Below are 7,419 nucleotides of genomic sequence, written 5' to 3' on the forward strand. Positions count from 1 at the left end.
CTTCAGAATGGATAAGTTTGATCTTCTTGCAGTCCATGGGACTCTCAAGAGTCTCCTCCAGCACCATAATTCAAAAGCAGCAATTCTTCGGCGATCAGCCTTCTTTATGGTCCAGCTCTCACTTCCATACTCTTAGTGTTTTTAAGTGTCAGGTGTAACTTCAGCCGACTCTTCATACTACTTTTTTAAAGATTTTCCTTTCTCTTTAAACCTCTTTTGTTGACCACAAGCATTACGCTTTCCATTTTTAAGTTCGGAATAGAGTAGTTGCTTTGGAAAAGGACCATCATATCCACACAACACGACCAGTCCAATGAAGTTGATATTGAACAGTTATGCAGGAGCCCAGCCAGATGGTATAAATTATTATTATTATTATTATTATTATTATTATTATTATTATTATTTATTATTATTTATTATATTAACATCACTTTTTATATTCATACTTAAATGCCAATTGTGAAACAGCATTCCTCACCACCCAAACACACATTAGGATTACCCCTGACAAATGTCAATAATTATTAAAGGTTTTATTTTGTTTTTGATTGGGCAAGGTGAAGAACGTCAGTCCAAATGGCTGAAGCCTGAAGGGGATCTCAAATACTACAGAAAGAGAGAAACACCACAGCAGAACACATTCCAACTTCTCTGTCTTTTCAGAGACTTGGTGTCCTTGGCTTCTCCAAAACTTAATGTCCAAGACTTACTGTTCAAGACTTAGCATATACTTAGCATATACTTTTGGGATTAATGTCCCTTTGAGAAGGAGAATGATGTTAACTCTATCCATTGGAACATTTAGTGGGGTCATACTTAGAAGGAAGGCTTCAGGACTTTTTTGGAAGGTACATTTTAACAGCTCTTTCAATTTTTCATATATCTTGTTCCAAAATTCCGCCACCTTGGGGCATGTCCTGCTTTATGCATGTGCTGCGGCAAGGGTATTGATTGCATCGAAATGGAAAGGGGCTAGCTTCCCAACAGTTCAGGAATGGCGTGAAAAATTGAATGAATACCTAAGGATGGCAAAATTAACTGCAGTAATTAGGAATGTTCCGAGGCAAAAGATAATAGGGGAATGGAAATATGTACAAGACTACTTGGAAAAAGAAAATATAGAAGTTAACTTAGCGAAATCCTAAGAAAAGAGATTTAAAAGGAGAAGAAAAATTATAAGTAAAGAGAAAAACGGTAATGGAATGGAGTAAGAGGAATAGCAAGGGAAAGAGAATTTGCAAAGGAAAGTGTACTGTAAATAACAGGAAGTGAATTTTCTTTTATTTTCTTTTTTTCACCTTTTTTGTAAATGTATTCTTTTGTTTTCTATTTTTACCCTGTACCTTTTAATGAATTGTTCTTTATGATTTTGTAATTTTTTGTTCCATTTTTCTTCGTTTTGTATGTTTTAAAAAACTGAATAAAGATTTTTTTTAAAAAAACCATCTTTCTCAAAAAAAAAAGAGAAGGAGAATGATGAAATAAAACCACAGTGCTTTATTCTTCAAGAGATAAGGTGTTCCAGGGAGAGAAAGCACTGTGCAGTACATTGGCTGAAGGAACTTTTCCGTGTTCCCTGGATATAGAGATGAATTGCTTATTACTCATTTTAAGGACCCTGAACCATTCCTGTCTCACCCCTCCTGACTGTATGTGGCGAAGCTAAAATTTGTACCATGCACCTGGGCAATGGAGTACAACTAATGGGATTTCACTCTTGTTGCTGTGATCCCAAAATGAGGATTTTAAATATTTTTAATGCTTCTCCTTCATATGGAAAGTGCCCAGGGGCACACAATAGCATCACAGCATTATTTACAGGAATCATGCTTTCCTGAGAGGAAGAAAAATCTTGGAAAAATTACTGAGGCAATAAGGGGTCCATGGCTGCAGTCTATACATATTCTTCAATTGGTAGGAAGAGGCACAAAATGAGGTGCAACTTTGGTGATTTCCTCCACTATTCTCTGAAGAGACCATTGCTGCTTACCTTGTTGCCACTGCTTGCAATCATTTAGTGGACTTAGCTTGCAATATTTGTAGTGCATTGTAGTCTTCTACTACTTTGTACATGCTTACATCATTGCTTCTTTGATTGCTAAACTGGGTTTCTGTTGCTTTTAACAATAAACCAAATGAGGAAGGAAGGAGAAAAACCTTGTCATTGAATATGTTGTTGTTGTTGTTTAGTCGTTTAGTCGTGTCCGACTCTTCGTGACCCCATGGACCATAGCACGCCAGGCACTCCTGTCTTGCACTGCCTCCCGCAGTTTGGTCAAACTCATGTTCGTAGCTTCGAGAACACTGTCCAACCATCTCGTCCTCTGTCGTCCCCTTCTCCTAGTGCCCTCCATCTTTCCCAACATCAGGGTCTTTTCCAAGGATTCTTCTCTTCTCATGAGGTGGCCAAAGTATTGGAGCTTCAGCTTCACGATCTGTCCTTCCAGGGAGCACTCAGGGCTGATTTCCTTAAGAATTGATAGGTTTGATCTTCTAGCAGTCCATGGGACTCTCAAGAGTCTCCTCCAGCACCATAATTCAAAAGCATCAATTCTTCGACGATCAGCCTTCTTCATGGTCCAGCTCTCACTTCCATACATCACTACTGGGAAAACCATAGCTTTAACTATACGGACCTTTGTCGGCAAAGTGATGTCTCGGCTTTTTAAGATGCTGTCTAGGTTTGTCATTGCTTTTCTCCCAAGAAGCAGGCGTCTTTTAATTTCGTGACTGCTGTCACCATCTGCAGTGATCAAGGAGCCCAAGAAAGTAAAATCTCTCACTGCCTCCATTTCTTCCCCTTCTATTTGCCAGGAGGTGATGGGACCAGTGGCCATGATCTTGGTTTTTTTGATGTTGAGCTTCAGACCATATTTTGCGCTCTCCTCTTTCACCCTCATTAAAAGGTTCTTTAATTCCTCCTCGCTTTCTGCCATCAAGGTTGTGTCATCTGCATATCTGAGGTTGTTGATATTTCTTCCGGCAATCTTAATTCCGGCTTGGGATTCATCTAGTCCAGCCTTTCGCATGATGAATTCTGCATATAAGTTAAATAAGCAGGGAGACAATATACAACCTTGTCGTACTCCTTTCCCAATTTTGAACCAATCAGTTGTTCCATATCCAGTTCTAACTGTAGCTTCTTGTCCCACATAGAGATTTCTCAGGAGACAGATGAGGTGATCAGGCACTCCCATTTCTTTAAGAACTTGCCATAGTTTGCTGTGGTCGACACAGTCGAACGCTTTTGCATAGTCAATGAAGCAGAAGTAGACGTTTTTTTGGAACTCTCTAGCTTTCTCCATAATCCAGCGCATGTTTGCTATTTGGTCTCTGGTTCCTCTGCCCTTTCGAAATCCAGCTTGCACTTCTGGGAGTTCTCGGTCCACATACTGCCTAAGCCTGCCTTGTAGAATTTTAAGCATAACCTTGCTAGCGTGTGAAATGAGCGCAATTGTGCGGTAGTTGGAGCATTCTTTGGCACTGCCCTTCTTTGGAATTGGGATGTAGACTGATCTTCTCCAATCCTCTGGCCATTGCTGAGTTTTCCAAACTTGCTGGCATATTGGGTGTAGCACCTTAACAGCATCATCTTTTAAAATTTTAAATAGTTCAGCTGGAATATCATCACTTCCACTGGCCTTGTTATTAGCAGTGCTTTCTAAGGCCCATTTGACTTCACTCTCCAAGATGTCTGGCTCAAGGTCAGCAACCACACTACCTGGGGTGTCATTGAATATATCAGCTCCATTTCCATTTTCTAGAGCAGCACCAGGGGTCCAACACCCAGAGAGGATAATGAGAGCCTCTGAATACCACTTGTTGATGAGGCACACTTCTGTGCTTATGTTTTGTTGGTGGGCTTCCCAGGGACATCTGGCAGGCCACTGTCAGAACAGGATCATGGATAAATATTTGGTCTCATCCAACAAGGGTCTCCTTTTGGTCACATCTTCTTGCTAGTCAGGGGAGCAGTGGTGCCAGAAAACCTGAGGCCTGCCTCATGAACCAAAAGTGCACACCAAACTAATCCAGATATTTTGCCCAGATGGAGGTTCTTTCTGGATTCTAACAGTGCTGCATTTTACTAAATGTGGCCGTATTCTTTAAAAACAACAAGGGAACTTTGTTTTAAGACAAAGAGACTCAAAGTGCTCACCATACTAATTTGTACATACTGTTCAGTTCAGTTTAGTTCATTAGTTTTAGCTATGAACTATAGCAGCAGGATACAGGAAGAGATAAAACACAGAAAACAATAAAATTACTGTCTTGAGCTGACTGGACTATGAATGTACAAGTTAGTTTATGTTACTTCTTTTTGGCACACCGGGAATTCCTGGGGAGTACTGGACTTCCTGCTAACACATCCAGTACTTTTAGGATGCCAAATCCTAGGGCGGACGTGTAAATGCTGTTTGCAGACCTATAAATACGTGAACATGCAATCTTTTGGATGACACAGGAATCCGAGAGCACTCTTGGTCTCCCTTCTTTGGTTTCCAACTTGGCATTTCCAGTCAAGCTTCAGCAATGCAGATCAGCATCTTTTACATCATTGCTCTTTCAGCGATGCTCTTAGCTTCTCCAGGTATGACATAGATCAAAATCAGAATGTTCAGACATAATGTGGAAATTGGGATACATTAACCAGTATGGCTTTCTACTCCACTTCTGCTTTCCCTTCAAGGCTAATATGAAAGCCATATGCCTTGATCTATGTTGCTCTCTCTCCTCTCTCTTTTCTAGACCTGTCTCTTTCCCTCCTCCTGCACCTACTCTCAACACTTCCCTCCTTCATTCTTGTTCCCCTTGATCTATTGATTATGCTGTCTCCCTTCTCAGACTCTGCCCCATCATCCAATCCTGTTCACACCATCTCTTTGCTATGCTGCATTTTCCAGATTTTAAAGGATGTATGTAAATGTGTTTTGAACATGAGATAAGGATTTCTAATATATTGTCTGATATTGATAAATATTTGCCTTTTCCTGCCTTATGGAGTGCAATGTCTGATGTGTCCAAATAAAGTTCATTGGCAGAAAATGTTGAGGAACAAGGAAGGGGAATAAGGAAAAATATTTGCCCTGGAACGTGATTCTGAGACCTGTGAGAGCCCTGAAATAACAGAGACAAGACACCAGACGTTGGTTTAAAATCAGGCCAAATCTTACTGACTGCAGTAGGCAAGGCAGGGTTGACATGGCAGTAGGGCAAGGTTCAGTTCTTCATTCCACTCAGCACTTAGTGATGGGGTACAAGCTGTTGGGAAGGACTAAACCCCTTCCCTGGAAGTCACCCAGCATTGAAACCTCGAATACTGCAAGCCAAGCATCCAAGCTAAGTGAGGATTTCAGACCAGAACTGAGGGCAGCACCCAGAGGCAAATCTGCTAACCCTTCCAAATTGCCATTTTTGGCAACTGCCTCTCCAGAGGTTTGGCCTTGTTCACTGGGGGAAACATATAATCCATTACACTCCAGTGTCATTCCCAAAATGGAAAACTCAATGCAGGCATAGTAACACCTACCTTACGAATGTGGAATATAAAACATCTGAAAATTCAAAATGGCTATACATGTTGAACTCTGGTATTCTTATGAGACGGTTAAAGAGTAGTCCACTGCAGTTCAAAGACGCAGTTGCAATGGCCCATGATAATTTGGTCAGGAATGTCAGAATGTGGAAATGCCTTTGTAAAATTAAATAAAATATCTCTATCTAGGATTCGTCCATGCAGGGGAACCTCGTAAATGCGAGTCTTTTGCTGGGACTTGCGAGTCTCAATGTGAAAGGATCATTCAGAGTGCAACTTGTCCTGGAAAGAAGATATGCTGTGAGGATGCGTACGTTTTCTTCCTAGTTTTTCAAATCCATTGAACTCTAATGGAATTTCTTTCTTAAAATATTGATAAAATGAAATACATAAAGCAAATTAACCTCAAAATTTGGAACAAGCAGCTCTCTCTCTCTCTGTCTCTGTCTCTGTCTCTGTCTCTGTCTCTCTCTCTCTCTCTCTCTCTCTCTCTCCCTCTCTCTCATATTCAAATTTATGCCCATTGAATAATTATTAATCTTTCTTGCGGTCCAAAGACCCATAACATAGATTCAGAATAAAATGCAGATTCATACAGACAATCCCCCGGGAGAGGAAGAATGAGACAATATTTGTTTAGTCTTAAGTATGATGATTTTTGATACGTATGAATACCGAAAGCAACTGTGCCACGGCCACTGTGATATCATTAAACTTGTCGTCCAGAAGACATTTAGTACAGTAGGCTTCAGTTTTACCCAGCTGATTTCCCAGTAGGGGTTTAACATTGATTAATTATCTGCTCCCAGTTAGAGGGCAACATTTATTTCATTTCCTTTTTAAATTGCTTTTTTCCCCCAATACAAAACTACTCTATACTGGGCTGCCTTCAGATGTCTTCTAAAGGCTATATCTCCTTTTATCTCCTTGACTTGTGGGTCACATAGCCTCCATTGAAATAGGGACATCCTACCATGCCCTCCATCACATCTCCATTCAAAATAGGAGTGTCCTCAGAAAAAGTGGGACATGACGGGATCAAATCTGAAACTGGGACAGCTTCTGTGAATCTGGGGCTGTCCCTGGAAAATAGGGACACATGGAAGGTCTGCAGTACATTGAGGCCATGTGTGGTGAGATGTTTTTTTTTTCCAAACCCAAGAGCCATTTTTTATTTTGAGCATCCACCCAAGGGCCCCATCCCATGGGTGGATGGAGTCAGAGACAAATGTGGGTGTGGCAATGAGAATAATTCTAACTTTTGTATGCATGCATACATCTCCCTATCTTCCTTCCAAGCAAGAGAAAGGGATTAGTTCAAGCACACATTCTTGGCAGGCAAAGTAGAGCCAATATTCTGTGTGACTTTGAAATAGACTGTGTAGCTCAGGCTGTTGAGGGTCAGATGGAGAAGCCTGGAAGGCCACATTCAGACCCTGGCTTTGAGTTTCTCCCCCCACCCTGATTCAGCCTACAGAAATGTTTGTGTTCGTGTGTCTGTGTACTCTCCCTGTTAACACATAAACTTGTGAATCACTAAAGAAATCTCTTTCCTTTATTCAGAGGTATTAAAGGTTAAAATGGAAAGAAACATCTGCTTCTTTCAGCAATGGCTATAACCCAAGCAACTAGATGGATGTGCTGCTAATTTGGCCTGCAGAAATACTTCCATGATGTGGGAATTTTGAGAAAATATGTGTACTATTTTGAATAAATATTTGATATGTTGCTGGGAAATGTGTGTTTGTTTATGCCCTTCTGAGATGTGGATCCCCCTTGTGGACAATTTGCAAAGCTACCAAAGTCTTTTTCTTTCTAAAGTTCAGGTGGTCCATGCTTGTTCTTCTCTACATGTATACCGCAAATTATGCTCAGGTTAA

General features: G+C 40.7%; 1 long non-coding RNA gene across 1 annotated transcript; it reads left to right on the forward strand.

Annotated features, from left to right (window-relative positions):
• The first annotated feature begins 4,533 nt into the window (after nt 1-4,533).
• Nucleotides 4,534-7,219, forward strand: LOC132591839 (uncharacterized). The gene is made up of 3 exons (XR_009557255.1): nt 4,534-4,594; nt 5,729-5,849; nt 7,103-7,219. It is a non-coding gene; the product is annotated as an uncharacterized LOC132591839 (long non-coding RNA).
• Nucleotides 7,220-7,419: the final 200 nt, after the last annotated feature.

This window comes from Zootoca vivipara, chromosome 3 (assembly GCF_963506605.1).
Source record: "Zootoca vivipara chromosome 3, rZooViv1.1, whole genome shotgun sequence".
Lineage (NCBI taxonomy): Eukaryota > Metazoa > Chordata > Lepidosauria > Squamata > Lacertidae > Zootoca > Zootoca vivipara.